Genomic DNA, 20,942 nt, shown 5'->3' on the forward strand with positions numbered 1-20,942 from the left:
GGATCTGAGGCAGTGACTCATCATCCAACAAAACGAGACTGTGATTTTTAATCCTTTGCAGCCTCTAATTAAATTGATTCAGCTAAAAATGAAAGATGACCTCTCACAAATTTATAATAGTACAGGCTTTTATTGGCCAGAACCCACATTGTTAGATGCAAGCACGGGTATACTGCATGTCCTGAATGCAAGGAAAAGAAAGGTAGAAAGGGTTCACAGTGAGGTCAAAAGGCCACGTAATGGAAAAGATAAATAAGTGATACCTGCTGCTAACTTTTATATTGCTTGACCTTTATGTTGTCATTTAGATGTCATAAGATGCTGAGTGTTTTTGCTGCAACCAGTCAGAACAGTACAGTCCTAAGCAGAGTTACACCCTTGTACACATGTGGACCAACAAACTTAGAAGGGTGTAAATCTGCTCAGGTTAGTGCTGTAAGTCTACCTCTTTTAATGGAACCTTCATAGATGGTGACTTTCTCCCATTTTTAAAAAATTATAAACTTAAGACTGGTGTAACATTTTGTCTTTATGTTTTCTTCAAGAATAGCCTTTGTATATACATGTAGTACCTTAATGTGTCCCCATAGTGTTAGTTTGTATACACCACAAGCAACAGCCTCTTTGGCATTACTTTTGGTTTCTTTCTTCTTGATGTCAAAATAATTTCTCCAGTGTCTGTGTAAAAAAAATCTCTGACAGATTGCCAGTGTTAAAGCATGTTTGATTTGGTTGTCACTCTCTGTGATATCACCGTCCTTAACAAAGGCATTTCACACTGCCTCCCTAGAGAACCTCATCTTTTTAAGCCAACTGAAGTCAAAGGGTACAGAAGTGTGTATCTCTGCTTAAGATTTCACTGTTCACTTGACTCTTGGCCTGGGCTCTTTGGGGTAGCTAGAAAAGGAGCTTAATTACAACCAACAAGAGGTAGAGACAGTTAAGAATGAAGATTAGCTAGGAGTTCAGAGTTGCTGTGTAAGCAATTGGCAGCCACTGCATAAATTTAAAAAGAAAGCAGAAAATAAGAGCATCAGGCTTGGTCCATACATATAACAGAATAAAGTGGCAGAATGGAAGAATAGACCATAGCAATACAAAGCGTGGGGGGCATTCTGAATGCTCCCTGTAGGACCCAAGCATCATTTCACAAGGCCTACTCCAAACTTGTAGCACATCTACCCCTAGCACAATACTCTTCCACAGATGTAGTCTCATAAATAATGAAAGAAAACATATTTTTGAAATGATATAGACCATGGCAATAAACTCTTGTTTATTCATGAAGAGGACAAGCTTGGCCCTTGTGTTTGTTCCTTTTTCACTGCTCTCCTCATGCACAAAACTGAGACTGAAGACTTGGTTCAACCAGGAAGCCTTTTCTAGCCATGTTGCACTATCCAAATGGACACATTAATACATTGGGGTTGGGGGCGTTTTTGTAAACTACAAATTAGGATTCTAAATGAGAGTTTAATCCTTGTTCAAAATATCAGTTTGTAAATAAGAGAAAAGCCATAATTTAAGTTGCCCTAATCAGACACTATAACAATTTGTGATTAGCATAAATGTCTTAAACTAGGAAGTCTTCAGTCTCAATTTCACACACCAAGATGTCAGCAGGAGGAGGAGGAGGGAGAGTGTGAGCCTGAGAATAGCCCAGGTTAGTCTTCATCATGAACAAAATGATGTCTTTGTTTTGTCAGAGTATAGCCCATGTCACTTTGTAACTTCATTTTCCAGTCTTTTTTCTCTGTGAAATCATGAATGATCTCGCTGAAGTTAATGTCTCTTGTACATTAATGCTCTGTAGGCAAACTGCATCATGATGTAAGCATGCCATTGACGAATAAGCAATTTTTGACAAGTGCTCATTTGCTGAAATGTCTTTTACTTTATGACACAGTCACTGTAGTGTCAAAAAAAAATCTACCAGGGTACACATAGTTCACTGAAATATGCTTTTTGTCAATCTTTTTTAGGGTTGCTGGCTCCACTTTGGGAGATTCCTGGGGAGGATGCTTAGTGGGGCTCTGATGCCATGAAGTCTACTCTCCAATTGTACCATTTCTTTGGGGGAACTGATCCTTGTACTCTGCAGATCAATTGTAATTCCAGGAGAACTCCAGGTCCCACATGGAAACTGGCAACCCAGTGCTTAATACCGTGAGTGGAAGTCAGCCTTTACAAAATAAACAAAACATTTTTTTTTCAAATGCACTGTTTCACAAGGGAAATCCTTAGAATGATCTGAAGAATATTTGTTGAAGAAGGTTCTTTAGCCATCAGGGTCTGATGTGACATATTTTAGGTCTGAATAAAATAAATATTAATTGCTGTTTGAATTAAATTGCTGTCTAATTAGTCAAAAATATCCACCTAAATTGCATAAAATGCGTTCCTTCTTAAAATAGATTCTGGCTCCTTTTCAGAGATTATTTAATATGATCCCTTACATTATCATTTCTGTCCCATGTTTAAGACAGGTCCCCTTCATATTGTTGTTAACCAATAAATTCTGCCAGTCCCCTGGAGTACTACTCACACAAGGTTGCCATCTGGCCCAACCATCGGGCCAGATCTCCATGTTTTCCAATCTTGTACTGTTTCTTTGAGTTGTTCCATGCCCCACAGGGAAGCCTGTGTTAAGGTAGCTGGTGTCTACTTTGATGGTGTACAGCCACTGTTTTCTTTGGCAGCCTGGTTTCCATTTGCCACTAACCAATCCAAGCATAATCACTTTTTCTAGAGCGTTCTTCTGCATGGTATAGCCAAAATAAATGATATGGCAGTTTTGTGATTTTTTCCTTCCAATGGCATGTCTGGTTTTATGTGCTCCAATACTTTTTTGTTTGTCAGCTTTGCTGTTCAAGGAATGGAGCCTTCTCCAGCACCACAGCTCAAATGAGTCAATTTCCCTCCTGTCTTGCTTCTTCATGGTCCAACTTTCACAGCCATAGGTTGCTACGGGGAACACAATAAAACAGACTAATCTGCATTTGGTTGCTAGACTGATGTCCTTGCTCCTCCATATTCAGTTCTTGCCACGGCCAGATCTAGAGGGGGGCAGAAGGGGTGACTTGCCCCGGGCACTGTTGGGGGGGGCGCCAAATTGGGCACTCCCCAGGGGCTGGATGGGGGGAGCAAGCAAGCAGCCCTGCAGATTGGCTGCTTTTGCTACTTGTTGGGAGGAGGTGAAAACAGCTCCATGCCTGTGCCTCTGATCTGCCTCCCCTCCCATTTAAATGAGGAGGGGGGCAGATTGGCTTCTTTCACTCCCCTCTCTGCAAGGGGGAGAAGTGACAAGAAAGAGTGTGCCCCCCTCAATCCTTTTTGCATGTGCAGGCAGCAGCGAGCAGAGCACGTGCTGCCACGGCCAGGAAAAAGATTGCCTTGTTCTGCTGCACTGCCCCCTTTTTCTGGCCTGCTCATTTTGCTGGGGCCAGATAAAATAATCAAAGGCTGCCTCAATCAAGTCAGGTGAGGCCAGCATGTATTGTCTGGTGTTAGGGAGGGAGGCAGAAGAATGGTGAGGGTGGTGAAAGATTTGCAAGTATTCTTCAAGCCAGGAGCTGGGTCTTTTTCCTTCTTTCCTTTCTCGCACCCCCTCCCCTCTCCAGCTCTATGTTTGCAAAGAAAAGTTGCAGCCCAGTCCTACTTAAGACTAATGAATATTTGTTGGGAAATACGATTGAATTCAGAGGTGTGGAGTGGCAATAAATGGAGACAAGGCTTGAGCTTAGCAAAAGAAATAAAGTTTACTAGAAAAACATCAGGAAAAGGTACTTGGAATAAAAAAAAATACAACTCAGTTTACCAGTTTGGCTAAATACTTCTGGACTCTACATGGCTACGGTTTTATACAACCTTTTGTCTAGCTTCTTGTTCCCAGAAAGCAGTTGGGAACAGGAAGACAAGCTATTCAGCTTGCATACAAGATCAAAGCTTTTCACACCTAACGTCCTTTCTGACCAATGTTATGTTTGCATGTTTCTCGGGCTTAGAAGACTCGGTTCACAATTGGGTTTCGGTTACAATACATCACTTCTTCTGTCAGGCAAACAAACATTTAAATCTATAATGGCTGGAATGTAAATAACTTGTATCCCAACAATATTCTTCAAGCCAGGAAAGGGGATTGTTTCTTCCTTCCCTTCCTCCCCCCCCACCCAATCTCTGTGTTTGTGAAGAAAAGTTGGAGCTCAGTGGCACCTAAGATGCACAAAGTTTTTTTCAAGGTATGAGCTTTCCTGTGCCTTGCTACTCTTTCTGTGTTTGTGTGTTCTGTTGTGCTTGTTTTGCTGCAGTTCTCCCAGACGCAAGTGGGTCTGCCCCCCCTCCCTCTTCCCCTCCTTGTGCTACTGAGCCTTTTTGTGTGTGCAAAGCAAGCCAGGTGGAGAGTGTCCAGACCAAGTTCACCCAGCATATTTTGTTTTATAGACTGGGGATTTTGAAAAGCCTCCCAAATACTAGGCTTATACATGGTTGTCTCTCTATTATTGCACTGCCTCTTAGGAGTTGTAACTATTTTTCTGGGGAAAACTATAGTTTTGTAGACAAACACCCCAGTTTAGTATTGTAGACTCCCCACTCCAGGCAGCACAGGGACATCAGTATTGAAAGAGTGCTAATGTTCTAAGCATGTTTGTATTTAAAGTAAAAAAGGGTGTATGGAGGAAAGTATTTGTGATTTTCCTACATTGTGCAGAGGGTTGGACTAGATGACTCTGGAGATCCCTTCCAACTCTATGATTCTATAATATATTTAATTGTGTTTTTCTGTGTCCTTTTTAAAGTTTATGTCTCCATTACCTGGCATTACATGTTATGATGTACATGGCCTGCCAGACAAGGTCTCATTTATGTCACCTCCTCTCCCCACGCCCCTGCCACCTGCTCCTTTGGTCAAGCTGCCACTGAGGTCCAAACGCATAAAGGTAGCTGCAGGTGAGCAGCAAGTGACAGCACGCTAACATCTAGGAGCAGAAAATAGGCCTGTGCAGAATTACTATATTCAATGTAAGTTTAACAGAAACTAACAACAATAAAATAAGTAGCAGTTGTCTAGGATTGTCTAGGAATTGAGGATACTTTATTATTGAGCTCAAACATGACCTGGAATCTCTCTTAGATTTTTGTATTCAGATTGGCTTTTTTGTAATTGAATATCAGGAGCATGAATAATTTGCAATGGTTCTTAATCTTTAATGTTCTGCTGCACCCCAAGCACCATAATACATAAGGTCTTATTCAGTCAAAATAAGCATACTGAATCCTACTGATTTCAGTGGATCACTTCAGTTCATGCTTATCTTTCCTGCTGAAATCAAAGAAAAGGGCTTCACTTTTGGCAGGACTCTGTTATGCCATGGTATCTTACGAAGTCATTTGTTTACATTGTTCTCCAGTTCTGTAATTGTAGTCCTAATGCATTGCTTACTGGAAACTAAAGATCCCCCGAGGTTTCAGCTCATCTCCGGACTACAGAGATCAGTTCCCCTGGGGAAATTGGATACTTTGGAGGGTGGACTCTATGGCATTGTAGTCTACTGACGCCCCTGTCCTCCGCAGGCTCCACCCCAAAATCTCCAGGACTTTCCCAATGTTTATCTGGCAACTTTACCCTCTGTAACGTACTCGAAGCGAAGCCTTGGCGACCTCCGCTGCGTGTAGGGGCGGCTCCGGGAGGCTCTCCATTAGCATGACCTGGTGTGCGGGGGCGGGGTCTGGACCCGTTTCCGGAAGCGGCAAGCGGCTGAGTGTGTCCGCGTGACCCATAGCCTTGCCGGCCCTGTGTACCAGTGTGTAAGTGTAGGAGTTGAGGAATTGGTTCCACCTCAACACGCGCTGCGACAGTATTTGGGGGGTTTGACGGTCGGGGGCCAGCAGACCTAAGAGGGGCTTGTGGTCCGTAGCTATGGTGAACCTCCGCCCATACAGGTATTCATGGAACTTGCGGACCCCCGCCACGATTGCCAGCGCCTCCTTGTCTATTTGCGCGTAGTTGCGCTCGGCTGGTGTCAGTGTGCGGGAGTAGTATGCGACCGGTACTTCCCTCCCGTCGGGGAGTTGGTGCCCCAGGACTGCTCCCACCCCGTATGGCGACGCATCGCAAGCCAGGATGACGGGGAGGCCCTCGTCAAAATGGTGGAGCACCGCATTAGACACCAAAACATCCTTGACTGCCTGAAACGCGGCTGCTTGGCGTTTGCCCCAAACCCAAGGGGCTTTTTTGTCCAGCAGGCGGTGCAGGGGCTCTGCTAGGGCCGCCTTGTGGGGGAGAAATGAATGGTAAAAGTTAAGCACCCCCAAGAAGCTTTGTAGCTCCGCTTTGCAGGTGGGGGCTGGCGCTTTCACAATGGCTCGGGTCTTTTCTTCCGTTGGGTGGATTCCCGCTGCGTCTACGGCGAACCCCAGGAACTCCACCCGTGGGACCCCCAGCAGGCATTTCTCCCTCTTGACTTTGAGCCCCGCTGCCTGGAACCGGCGGAGTACCTCTCTTAGGCGGTTGCCGAATTCTTCGGGGTCCGGGGCAGCGACTAGCACGTCATCGAAAAACGGCTGGACTCCGGGGATCCCTTTCAGGAGAGCGTCCATTATACTCTGGAAGATCCCGGGAGCGACGCTAACCCCGAATTGAAGTCTCCTCACCCGGAAGGCCCCCCTGTGTGTCACTATAGTTTGGGCTTCCGCCGTCTTAGCATCTACCGGGAGCTGTTGGTAGGCCTGTGCCAGGTCCAGCTTCCCGAAGATCTTGGACCCCGCTAGGGCAGCCAGAACGTGGCTCACCACCGGCACTGGGTAGGGGTTATCCTGCAGTGCCTTGTTTATCGTGCATTTATAGTCTGCACAGATCCGCACCTCCCCGTTTGGCTTGATAGGGGTTACGATGGGGGTCTCCCAGGTGGCGTAGTCCACGGGCTCCAGGACTCCCTGGGCTGTGAGGTGGTCTAGTTCGGCCTCTATTTTTGGCTTTAACGCGAACGGGACCCTCCTCGCCTTGAGCCGAATCGGCCTGACCGTGGGGTCTAGCGGTAGGGAGATGGCCGGCCCTTTGTAGCTCCCTAGAGAACCATCGAACACGTCAGGGAACTCTTGGCATATCTCCCCGAACCCCCTGGGTGTTAGGGTTTGCCCCACCCCTTCCAACCGGATCCCCAAGGGTTTGAACCACGCCAGTCCTAGCAGGGTGGTAAGCTGGCGCTTTACCACCAGGATGTCCAGCGGGCCGTAGAAGGACCCCCGCTCGACTTGCACCCGCGCCCACCCCGCGATTTGCACCGGGTTCTTCTGGAAGTCCCGGAGTATGAAGTTCGCCGGCCTTAGTTGCAGCCGCTGGGGGGGACACAGCTTCCTCAGGGTTTCCTCCGCTATAATGGAGATGGAGGAACCAGAGTCCACTTCCATTTGGCAGGGGTTCCCTTCGATGAGGACCGCCATTTTGATTTTATCGGGGGTGGAGAGGGGTAAGTTCAGTACCTGCAGGGACGTGGAGTCCGTGGAGTGGAACCCCGCCGACTCGTGATGCGCGGTCGGCCTCCGGCGGTTGGGCTTGGCTCGGCAAGCCCTCGCAATGTGGCCCGTTTTTCCGCAGCTCCGGCAGTCCCAGGTCCGGTACCGGCAGTCCCGCCTGTCGTGGGGGTCGCCGCAGCTGGCGCGCTTGGTGGCCGGGACCCTCTCCGTCGCTGGGGGTCGTACGGCCACTCGGGGGCGTTGGGCGGCTCTGCTGGGTGGCCCGGCTGGGCGGCGCAGCTGGTGTGCTTCTTCCTCCTCTGGGCAGTCGTGGTCCAGCTCCTCATGGTGGGCAGCTTCTGTCCGGGCCTTGGGGAAGGTCCTGGAGGTCCTCTCGAACGCCACCGCCTCGCTGAAGGCGTTCTGGAGGGTGAGCTCTCCTTTGGCGAAGAGCTTCTGCTGGAGCCTCTCGTTGCGGAGGCCCCACGTGAATCGGTCGGCCAGGGTGTCTTCCAGCTGGGGGAAGTTGCAGTTCCCGGCAATCTTGCGGAGGGCCGCCAGGTAGTCGGCGGCCGATTCCCCCACTGCCTGGTCCCTTCTATGGAACAGGAACCGACGGGCCACCCGCGACGGCTGTGGCGAGAAATGGCCGGTGAGGAGTCTGATGATCTCCTCGTAGGACTTCTCCGTGAGGCGGACGGGAGCCGAGAGACCCTTGGCGATCTCGAACGTGGCTGGCCCGCAGATGCTCAGGAGAACGTCCCTCTTCGTGCCGGCGTCGGTGACCTTGTTGGCCCTGAGGTAGAACTCGACCCGCTCCGCGTAGGACTCCCAGCCCTCGGGATTGGCGGGGTCGAATGTCTCGATGTAGCCGGTGGTTCCGTTCTGTGTGGCCATGGCGGCGGCGGTCAGGACTCGTGGTTGCCCTAGATCTCCGTGGTAGCCGCTGAGGCTAACATCCCACCTTCGTCGCCAGTGTAACGTACTCGAAGCGGAGACGAGAGTAGGGCAACATGGTTTATTAGGAGCACGTTTCAAGAGAGAGAGCACGCGGGCCGGGCCCCGCTTATATACAATTCCCGGTACAGCCTACTGGGTCGGTCAGGCCAATCCTGACCTGTTGAACTACCCGCCGCAACTGTTGATTGGCGGGTGATTCCGCGCCCTGCGCTGGAGGCTTCTGGGACAGCCCAGTAGCCTCTGCGCGGGGCGCATGTTGTTACTGATACGCTACACCCTCCATCCCCCACCAGAAGCCAGGGAAGGGCACAGAAGGTGGCTGGGATGCAGGTTGCAGGAAGTATACGTGCACATGAAAGCTCATACCTTGAATGAATTTTGTTGGTCTTAAGGGTATCACTGAACTCAAGCTTTGTTCTAACTATAGCCAGTTGCGAGGGGGGATCTTTGGGAATGGTGTGACATGCACTTCGTTGTGAAACAGGACCTCCTGATTATACATCTATGTTAAACACACACACACATACATATATATATAAATATAACGGGGCGCCATTTTTTACTTTTGCCCCCCCCCCTCAAAAATATGTAGATCTGGCCCTGGTTCATGCTCATCATTGCTGTGTGACCCAGCATGATTTGGTTAATCAGTGATCCTAAGAATCCCCTTCATATAGATACAAGGGAATAAGTTTGCTTAAATGCCCTTGTGTATCATCTACAATATAGCTTATTTTTTCATGGCATTGGGTTTACAGTCCAGGCTGGGACGATATGCATACTCACAAGGTATGAATACACACTTGTGAGGGACAGAAACACCACTGAGTTTAGAAATGTGGTCTGGCCAATTTTATTCTCAAGAATATAAGAATCCTGATGAATCAGATTAAAGATCCAGGAAACTGTTTCTCACACTGGCTTGCTAAATGCGCTGGGAAACCTTCTAAGCATGGCTGGAGGCAAGAGTTATCATTGCTGATCCCCCAGCAACTTGCATTCAGAGCAGGGCTGGCATCAGACTTCTTGGAGCCCTAGACCCAACCCCTGGCCCCGGCAGATCTGGGAAGCTGAGAGTGGGGTGGAGGGCAGCAGCCTGTGTGCTCCTTGGGGCTGCTAGTATGCTGTCCAGCCACTCTCACCTTCCTGGGTCTGTGCAGGAAGCCAAGAGCAGTGGGATGGGGGGGGGGAGGGGACACCCAGTGGAACCCCTCTAGGCCAGGTGTACCCTCTCAAATAACCCATTTGGCATAATGCCAGGTGTGTCATACCTTTGTCCAGAGGAGTACAACCCCCCAACACTTGTCCTCCTCCATCCTCCACAGGACCTGCAAATGGTGCACCCCGCTATGTTGCCACTGGAAGAAAATGTGGTGGCCAGTGGGAGGAAGACAATGCCCACTCCCGTCAAGAAAGGCTCCTACACTTGGGGTGCAATGGATGGGACATCAAGGTGGGTCACCCTCCAATAAGCCATTCTCCTGAGGATGCACAGAGTGCCATCCAGAAGGGCTCTGTGGAGGGCCCAGGAAACAGTCACTTGCCTTGTCAGCAAAATTATTGTTGTGAATGGCCAATCCTTCTCTCTTATGGAGGATGTAGCCTTTTGCCAGCTACTGCAACGCCTGGCTCCTTGGTACTCTGTCCCCTCATGGAGGACCATGAGCTGACAAGTCAAGCCTGCCATGCAGTGCTCTGCAGTGGCAGTAGCGAAGGCTGAGCTCTCCAAAGCACTAGGCAGAACCATGCACTTCACAGCAGAACTCTGGAGCAGCCAGCAGCATGGCTACATCTACCTCACCACCCAGCTGAGCTCTGCAAAGAACAGAGGCAACAGATCAGCAGACATGGCAGCAGGAACAACGGGTGGAAGAGGCTTGGGAGGAGGAGGAGGAGCCACAATCTGGCACCTCTGTCTCAAAGAGTTGAACCAGGTAAAAGTCTTGTCAGCAGTGAACTGGGAGGTCAGCAATGGTGGGGCTGCCAGGTGTGTGATGGTGGAGGATTCAGCAGAGGGGATAGTGAGGGAGTACTTTGCTGAGTCCCTTGAGCCCACTCTGCCAATCCCCTGGAGTACTGCTCACACAAAGTTGCCATCTGGCATGACCTGTCTTATGTAGCCATGAGTCTCCTCTCCTGCTCTCCCACCAGTGTCCAGTTTATCTTAAGTAAAAAAGAATGTGGCAGTTTGTGGTTCACAAACCATGCCTGCCATGAACAGATATTAACTGTGTTTTCCAGGTTCATGCCCATCCCTAGTCCTGGAGGCCCAGTTTAGCTATTATATTTAATATCTGCTGATGGACTTATTGCCATGAATTTGTTTAATTTGTCTATTCAGTTATTTAATTTTGTGTACCATACTATATTATGGCAATTGTGCAAAAGTGAATAAGCTTATTGGATGGATATATTACAACTGTGAGGATACCCTAAGTTCTTCCCATCCATCAACTGATCTTACCTGGACAGTTGTAAAAAAACCAAAACTGCATCACAATTCAACATGCATCATAATGCCACATACAGCTTGATTTCATGACTAGGAAAAAAGATGCAATTTTGTTTAAATGGTGGGCAATTTCAGAGGGATGCTGCTGTTTAGGTTCACAGTTGTCTGCTGCTAACTTGTTCTATCAAGTGAGAATACAGTTCATTTTCAAATCTATACATGAAAACTGCAGAGCAGGTAAGAGAGCATATATTTAAATATAGAACCTGTCTGAATGAGTAAACATTAAGAAAATTCTTTCTAAAAAATAGATCCTTCTGATCTGGAATTTCTTCCCTTAATTCCCAAAATGTGAATATTCTCTATTTATTCAAGGGCAAGGGAAACAATGAAACAGCTTTATACTGAGTCAGATCTTTGGTTAATCTAGTGGTATTGTCTTCTGTGACTGGCAGAGCTCTCCAGGTTATCAGGAAAAAGAAAGGCTTTCCCATCACCTGTTTCCTAAGTCCTTTAACTGAAGATCTCAGAGTCTGAGCAAGATTTTCTGCATGCAAAATATGTGCACCGCTAATGATCCATTATTCTCTGAACCATTTCATGGGCGTAACAATGCCTTTATTTATTCCAGCTTTCATAAAAACCAGTCCTTTCTTATGAACCAATCTGAAGAAGCTAGATACTGGATGAATCAAGTCATCGTCAAGGCTTATTGGTGTTGAGGCCATGCTTATTTGTCTTGGTCACTGATATATGGGCAATCTGTTTCTTCTAATGATTTTACATTAGAAATATATGTTGCTGCACAGACTGTGAGTCACAAGCAAGGGACCAGGGAGGGCCTTCTACTGGCTGCCACCACTCTTGTAAGGGTCTGTCTGGGAGGGCCCAGAGCACTCACCTGACCTCTGCCTTCCTTCTTATCAAGCACCTTTTTATCTGTGACTGAAGAGGTGTGCACGCTCAGGCAGTATAACAATAATAAGTTTATTGTAAGTGCTGAAGAACAAGTGGTTTTAATTATTAGTGCAACACTGTAAGTGAAAACACTAAATGTGGTGCAAAAAAAATAAAAGTTCTTACACAACTAGTTATATGTTCCCTTCCTCTAATCCAACTGACTCACCACTTTCTGCATGACAGAGTTCTCATGACTGCAGCCTTCACCTTCACAACCTTTTCCAGAGAGAACACTCCTCCCTCTGTAGCTTGGCCTTTTATTTCCTTCCTTCCAGTCCCACCCCTCGGGTTCCACTTGGCAAGTTTTCCCTCTAAAACTGCTGTCCACTCAGTCAGAGGAACAGAAGGGATCCTGGGAAATGTAGGCCCTGTAGCTACCCTAACAAAGGTTTTCCTGTGGGGCAGCTAAACTGCCTTATAAAATAGCTATCACTCATAGAATCATAGAGTTGGAAGGGAACTCCAGGGTCTAGTCCAACCCCCTGCACAATGCGGGAAACTCACAAATACCTTCCCCTAAATTCACAGGATCTTAAGAACATAAAAGAAGCAATGTTGGATCAGGCCAAGGGCCCATCCAGTCCAACACTCTATATCACACAGTGGCCAAAAATTTATATATATATATATATATATATATATATATATATACACCCATCCAGTCCAACACTCTATATCACACAGTGGCCAAAAATTTATATATATATATAATTTATATATATATATATATATAAATTTTTGGCCACTGTGTGATACAGAGTGCTGCACTGGATGGGCCATTGGCCTGATCCAACATGGCTTCTCTTATGTTCTTAAGATCCTGTGAATTTAGGGGAAGGTATTTGTAGCTAATATTTGTACACACTGTAGCTAATACCCACTGATAGACCTCTGCTCCATATTTTTATCTAACCCCCTCTTGAAGCTGGCTATGCTTGTAGCCACCACCACCCCCTGTGGCAGTGAATTCCACATGTTAATCACCCTTTGGGTGAAGAAGTACCTCCTTTTACCCATTCTAACCCGACTGCTCAGCAATTTCATTGAATGCCCACGAGTTCTTGTATTATGAGAAAGGGAGAAAAGTACTTCTTTCTCTGCCTTCTCCATCCCATGCATAATCTTGTAAACCTCTATCATGTCACCCCGCAGTTGATGTTTCTCCAAGCTAAAGAGCCCCAAACGTTTTAACCTTTCTTCATAGGGAAAGTGTTCCAAACCTGTAATCATTCTATTTGCCCTTTTATAATAATAATAATAATAATAATAATAATAATAATAATAATAATAATAATAATAATAATAGATTTTATTTGTATCCCGCCCTCCCCGCCAAGGCGGCTCAGGACGGCTAACAACATTCCATACATTAACATAAATAGGTAAAACTTTAAATTTAACAGTTAAAAAATTAAACATAAAAACCAGTTAATTGAGTTAAAATACATAATTTAAGTTACATTAAATGTATCTGGCAGCAATAAAACTGTTCTGGCGCTGGTTCTGCCAGTTTAGATAGTTCCATGGTAGTATTATAGATGGCGGTTCTTTTATTCCTAGCAACTCAGCAGTCGATATCAGCATGGGCTTGTCTGAAAAGGGCAGTCTTGCAGGCCCTGCGGAACTGGTCAAGGTTCCACAGGGCCCGCACTTCCTCCGGAAGCTGGTTCCACAGTGCAGGAGCCGCGGCTGAAAAGGCCCGTGCTCTGGTGTTTTGGAGTTTGACCTCTCTCGGCCCAGGGGTGGTCATTTTATTTTTACCCACTGACCTCAGTGCTCTCTGGGGTTCATATGGGGAGAGACGGTCCCTTAGGTAGGCTGGTCCTCGGCCATATAGGGCTTTAAAGGTAATAACCAACACTTTGTACTGGACCCGGTAGGTGATTGGCAGCCAGTGCAGTCCGCGCAGCCCCGGCCGTATGTGCTCCCATTTCGAGAGCCCCAATAGTAGCCTGGCCGACGCGTTCTGCACCAGCTGCAGCTTCCGGGTCCGGCACAGAGGTAGCCCCAAGTAGAGGGGACTTTTCTGGACTTTTTCCAATGCTATAATATCCTTTTTGAGGTGCGGTGACCAGAATTGCACACAGTATTCCAAATGAGACCGCACCATCGATTTATACAGGGGCATTATGATACTGGCTGATTTGTTTTCAATTCCCTTCCTAATAATTCCCAGCATGGCGTTGGCCTTTTTTATTGCAATTGCACACTGTCTTGGCATTTTCAGTGAGTTATCTACCATGACCCCAAGATCTCTCTCTTGGTCAGTCTCTGCCAGTTCACACCCCATCAACTTGTATTCGCAGCTGGGATTCTTGCCCCCAATGTGCATTACTTTGCACTTGGCCACATTGAACCTCATCTGCCACGCTGACGCCCACTCACCCAGCCTCAACAGATTCCTTTGGAGTTCCTCACAATCCTCTCTGGTTCTTACCACCCTGAACAATTTAGTGTCATCCGCAAACTTGGCCACTTCACTGCTTACTCTCAACTCCAAATCATTTATGAACAAGTTAAAGAGCATGGGACCCAGTACTGAGCCCTGCGGCACTCCACTGCTTACCGTCCTCCACTGCGAAGACTGCCCATTTATACTCACTCTCTGCTTCCTATTAATTAGCCATTTTTTGATCCACAAGAGGACCTGTCCTTTTACTCCATGACTCCCGAGCTTACTAAGGAGCCTTTGATGAGGAACTTTATCAAAAGCTTTCTGGAAGTCAAGGTAAACAACATCTATTGGGTCTCCTTTGCCCTCATGTTTGTTCACCCCCTCAAAGAAATGTAACAGGTTAGTGAGGCAAGATCTTCTCTTACAGAACCCATGCTGAGTTTTCCTCAATAACTCATGTTCATCAATGTGCCTACTCATTCTGTCCTTGATAATGGTTTCTACCAACTTTCCCGGTATTGAAGTCAGACTGACTGGCCTGTAATTTCCCGGATCTTTTCTGGAACCCTTTTTAAAGATGGGGGTGACATTTGCTACCTTCCAGTCCTCAGGAACAGAGGCAGATTTCAATGAAAGATTACATATTTTTGTCAGAAGATCCACAAATTCAACTTTGAATTCTTTCAGAACTCTTGGATGTATGCCATCCAAACCTGGTGACTTATTAATTTTTAATTCGTCCATCAGTTGTAGGACCTCCTCTCTTGTCACCTCAATCTGGTTCAGGTCTTTCAACACCCCTTCCAATAGAAATGGTTCCGGAGCTGGCAAACACTTCTCATCTTCCACAGTGAAGACAGAGGCAAAAAATTCATTTAGCTTCTCAGCCATTTCCCTAACTTCCTTCAGTAATCCTTTGACCCCTTGGTCATCCAAGGGCTCCACTGCCTCCCTAGCTGGTTTCCTACTTCTAATATATTTGAAGAAATTTTTATTGTTGGTATTTATTTTTTGCAATATGCTCCTCATAGTCCCTTTTTGCCTGCCTGATCACAGTCTTGCATTTGATTTGCCATTGCCTGTGTTCCCTTTTATTAATCTCACTTGGACTAGCTTTCCACCGCTTAAAGGAGTCCTTCTTACCTTTTACAGCTTCCATTACTTTGTTTGTTAACCATGCAGGCCTTCTCTTATACCTGTTTGTACCTTTCCTAACGTGGTATATATTTTATCTGTGCTTCTAGGATTGTAGTTTTAAATAGCCTCCAAGCTTCCACAAGGGTTTTGACTGTATTTACCTTTCCTTTCAGTTTCTTCTTCACATGCCTCCGCATCTCAGAGAATTTACTCCTTTTGAAGTTAAACGTGGTTGTGCCAGTCTTTTGGGGTAACTCCCTATTTATACAAATTGTGAAATCAATAACGTTATGGTCACTGCTCCCAAGCGGTGCGATCATCTTCAATGCTGTCAGATGGCCATCTAGCCTCTTTTTAAAAACCTCCAAGGAAGGAGAGCCCACCACCTTCTGAGGAAGCCTGTTCCACTGAGGAACCGCTCTAATGGTCAGGAAGTTCTTCCTAATGTTGAGCCGGAAACTCTTTTAATTTAATTTCAACCCATTGGTTCTGGTCCTACCTTTTGGGATCACAGAAAACAATTCCACACCATCCTCTATATGACACCCTTCAAGTACCTCTCAGCTTCCTCCTCTCCAGGCTAAACATGCCCAGCTCCTTCAACCTTTCTTCATAGGACTTCGACTCCAGACCTCTCACCATGTTCATCACCCTGCTTTGGACACATTCCAGCTTGTCTATATGCTTCTTAAAATGTAGTGCCCAAAACTGAACACAATACTCCAGGTGAAGTCTTACCAGAGCAGAGCAAAGCAATACCATCACTTCACGTGATCTGGACACTATACTTCTATTGATACAGCTCAAAATTGGATGTCTTTTTAGCCACTGCATCACACTGTTGGCTCATGTCCAGTGTATGGTCCATTAAAACCCCTAGATCCTTTTTGCACATACTTCTGCTAAGACAAGTCTCCCTCATCCTATAACCATGCATTGGATTTTTCCTACCTAAATGCAGAACTTTATATTTATCCTTGTTAAAAGACATTTTTTTTCTTTTAGTCCAGTTTTCCAGCCTGTCAAGATCAGCCTGTATTTTGCTTCTGCCTTCTACTGTATTTGCAACCCGTCCCAATATAGTATCATCTGCAAATTTAATAAGCATTTCCACTATTCCTTCATCCAAATCAATTATAAAGATGTTGAACAAAACAGGTCCCAGAACAGATCCTTGAGGCACTCCACTTGTCACTCCTCTCCAAGAGGATGAGGAACCATTCACAAGCACTCTTTGGGTGAAATCTGTCAGCCAGCTACAGATCCACCTAACGGTAACAGGATCCAAACCACATTTTATCAACTTGTCAACAAGGATAGTATGTGGAACCTTATGAAAAGCCTTACTGAAATCAAGATAAACTATGTCTACAGCAGAGGTGGCCAACGGTAGCTATCCAGATGTTTTTTGCCTACAACTCCCATTAGCCCCAGCCAGATGACTGATGGCTGGGGCTGATGGGAGTTGTAGGCAAAAAACATCTGGAGAGCTACTGTTGGTTACCCCTGGTCTACAGCATTCCTCTCTGATCTAGCAAGGTAGTCACTTTCTCAAAAAAAGAGAGATAAGGTTAGTCTCAGATGACCTCTTCCTGAGAAAACCATGCTGGCTCTTAGTAATCACAGCCATCCTTTCTAAATGTTCCAGGACTGACTGTTCGATGATTTGTTCTAAAAGCTTTCCAGGTATAGACGTCAAGCTGATGGGTCAGTAGTTACCCGAATCCTACTTTTTCCCTCTTCTTGAAGATGGGGGCAACATTTGCCCACCTCCAATCTTCCAGCACCTCTCCTGTTTTCCAAGAATTCTCAAAATAATAGCCAGAGGCTCAGAAATTACAACCACAAGCTCTTTTAGAATCCTTGGATGCAGTTCATTTGGCCCTGAGGACTTAGTTTCATTTAAAGAAACTAGGTTTTTATATACTACCCCTATGCTGATCCTAGATTGGAACTCCATACCCTCATTATATGTTCTCTTTCTGCCATGTTGAGCACTGTTTCCCTCAGAAGAAAAGACTGAGGAAAAGTAGGAATTGAGCAGTTCTGCCCTGTCTTCATTACCTGTTACAATTTCACTTTCCTGCCCTCACAATGGGTCTACCATGTCCTTGCTCTTTTTCTTACTCATATTCATGTTATTTTTAGCATACTGAGCTTTAGCTTTCCTAACTTTTTCTCTACAAGCAGTAGTGATTTGTTTATATTCATCCTTGGTTAAAAGGCCCTCCTTCCAATTCCTAAAGGAGTCTTTTTTCTTTCTCAAGTCTAGAGAGCTGTTTATGGAGCCAACTCGGCTTCTTTAAGCTTTTTCCATTTTTTCCTCTCATAGGAATCGTCTGTGATTGTGCTTTCAGTGTTTTGGTTTTAAGAAACTCCCACCCCTCCTGAACCCCCTTCTTCCTAAGTATTTCAGAGCATGGGATTTTACCCAACATAGTTCTAAGTTTATCGAAGCTTGCCTTTCTGAAGTCCAACCTATACGTCTGACTATGTATAGTTTTTCCATTCCCTAAGACTGTAAATTCCAAAATTACATGATCACTAGTGCCCAGGATGCCCACTATTTCCACTTCTTCAATCAATTCTTCCTTATTGGTGAGAATCAAATCCAAGATAGCAGATCCCCTTGTTTCCTTCTTCACTTTCTGGAAAAGGAAGTTGTCAGCAAGATGAGTCAGGAATCTATTTGAACTTTCATTTTTAGCAGAATTGGACTTCCAACAGATGTCTGGGTAGTTGAAATCTCCCATGAACACTGTATCCCATCTCTTGGAGAACTTTGCAATCTGTTTTAGGAGTATCTCATCCAAGTCCTCTGCCTGGCTTGGTGGTCTATAGCAGACCCCACAATAATATCACTGTTATTCTTACTCCTTTTATTTTTACCCAGAGACTCTCAACTGAGCTGCCATGCTCAGATTCACATATTTCCTCACAAGTATATACCACATATACTGCTACACCTCTGCCCTTTCTCATTTGCCTGTCCCTTTTAAATAAGTTGTACCCCTGAATCCTAATATTCCAATTGTGTCATCCCACCAAGTTTCAGTAAGGCCTATTATGTCATAGTCTCCTTCCTGTATTAGGACTTCGGGTTTTTCCTGTTTGTTTCCCATACTCTGTGCATTAGTGTAGAGACATCAGAACACATGTTTTATGCATCCCGAGGGTTTAGTTTCCGTACATACCTGCAAGTTAATATTACCTAGTGTATGCACCATTCTCTTAAAATCATTAGTGTTCTTATTCCCAGTTTCTGGCATCATATTAGGCTTTGAATTATTGTCTTGCTCCCCCACACAATTTAGTTTAAAGCCCTCCTTATTAGGTTAGCAAGGCTGTTACCAAACACCCTTTTTCCTACCATTGTAAGTTGCAAACCATCTCCCAATAGAAGACCACCATCTTAAAAGTGTAAGCCATAGTCCAGAAATCCGAATCTTTCCTGATGACACCATCAATGTAAACAGTCGTTTATTTGAAGTATTCGTCTTTCTCGTCCTAAGTCTGGGGGTCTAGCCTGGGGGTTCTGTAGGAAGGTGGGTAGTTCCTTAGAAGTAGTCTTATGAACATGAGTCATAACTGAGCCTGGTGATATAAAAAATTCTTCCTTCTGGAGCTAATCCAGAAATCCCTGAACATTGAAGTTCCAGGATACACTGGATAAACTGCTGAACAGATTAAAAGTAACCAAAATAAAAATTTAAGCAATTAATATCAAAGCTAAATACAAAACTATAAAAACAATAATAAAACATAGGGCAGGAAAGGGAGCACTGAGAGAATGCAAAAAAAAAAAAGTCTTCAACAGCTGACAGATATATAGCAACAGAAGGAGGCAGGCAAGTCACCCTTGGGAGAGAGTTTTGGTGCAATATAGAACTTGGAAGGCGAACACCAGCACCTTGCATTGTGCCCAGAAACAGGCTCAGATTGAGATATGGTCTGTATGACCCACTCCAATCAACATCCTGACTGCAGCATATTGCACCAACTGAAATTTCTGAACAGTTTTCAAGGGTAGCTTTATGCAGAGCTTATTGCAGTAATCTACTCTAGACATAATCAGGATATGCACCACAATGGACATATCTTTTCTGCCAAGGTAAGGCAGCAGCTGGCTAACTAGACAAAGCTGGTAAAAGGCACTTCTGGCCACAGTTGACACCTGCTTTATCTTGCAGCAGGCCTAATTCAAGAGAACCCCCACAATATGGACCTGTTCTCTCAAATGGAGTGCAACCCCACCCAAAAGAGATGACACCTAAAAATCCTGAGTCAGACTTTCCATTCATCAGTAACATTTCTGCCTTGTCAGGTTTAAGCTTCAGTTTATTAACCTGCATCCACTCCAAAGCTGCCTTCAAGGCTTCTACTTCCCTGGGATTAGCTGTAAACATGAAAATCAAAACCAGGGGATACTGGCATAACTCTAACATCTAGATTAGATGTCCAGTTCTTATTCCAGTAGAGTGTACATTGTTCTTGGCATCAAGTACACACAATCAACATTTTTCAGAAATTGTGAACCTTGACCATGTCTGTCATTATAGTCTTTGCTAATATATTTGCTTTTGAAACTACAACTTTTGGAAACCCATGACTGACAACAAGACATGCATGCTAGGATCCATGCTGTAGCAGGAAAAGTCCTGTGTTGTCCAATCAATATTAAATCATACTTACAAACGAGGTCTGAGGAGAGATCAGGAAAACAGCTTTCTTTATTTAACATGCACATAGGCCATCGTACACGGGCTGCAGACCCAGGAGTCCAAGCTCGGAGGTCTGAGCAGTGAATACAATTAACTGCTGCCTTTTATACCATTCCTTAACCCATATGCCCACTTCAATATATTTCAGCTGGCTTTATACGTCTCTGGCTTACTGACACAAAACCCACAAACGTAAACCACAAACATAACCTTTGCATGTCTTTGCACCTGACCTGCCTGTGCTTAGGTCCAGGCCCGTTTGTCCATCAGCCTGGTTGTTTCTGCCTAGTGTGGCCTTCCTGTTGATGCTCGCTGTAACTTCTGCTTTTCTAAATAGCATTATGATTATTACTGAAACACACTCTTTATTTCTTATAAATTCCTTTTGCCTAAAACACCCTAAACTCTACTCAAAGCTTTCCACTCATGTTATTTCTCTTATAGTTACTGTTTCTCTATGCTGTATCTTCTACATGTATTTGTCTTGCTGTCTTGCAGAAAAGAGGAAGTGCTTCTTAGCAAGCCTGCTGCTTGTATCTCTTAGCAACCCTGCTGTTTTGTGGTTTGCTTAGGAAGTTACAAATTTTCCTGCTTGTCTTCTTCGTTTGCTTAGCTGGCAGCCAGTTCCCCTCTTGCTTAGGCAGAACCACACAAAGATTACTAAAAGCGTTTCTGCCTGCCTTATTGACTCTAAGTTTCTTTCAGCCATGAATATATTGATTAGATATTGATTAATTGTTTCATTCTATTTGGTCCGCTGCCACAATGCTAATTATATAATCATTATCTCTTGAGGTTTTATATTATTACTGTCTTTTTTCACAACCATTTATGATGCTATAAAGTCCTAAAAGTAGCTTTACTT

General features: G+C 45.2%; 1 protein-coding gene across 1 annotated transcript in view; it reads left to right on the top strand.

Moving 5' to 3' along the window:
* Positions 1-10,985: 10,985 nt before the first annotated feature.
* SPMIP3 (sperm microtubule inner protein 3) overlaps positions 10,986-20,942 on the top strand; it is a 35,171-nt gene continuing 25,214 nt past the window's right edge. Inside the window, exon 1 of the mRNA XM_060259247.1 lies at positions 10,986-11,101. The gene's annotated coding sequence lies outside the window, so the exon portion shown is untranslated. The remainder of the gene's footprint in view (positions 11,102-20,942) is intronic.

This window comes from Heteronotia binoei, chromosome 1, assembly GCF_032191835.1.
Source record: "Heteronotia binoei isolate CCM8104 ecotype False Entrance Well chromosome 1, APGP_CSIRO_Hbin_v1, whole genome shotgun sequence".
Lineage (NCBI taxonomy): Eukaryota > Metazoa > Chordata > Lepidosauria > Squamata > Gekkonidae > Heteronotia > Heteronotia binoei.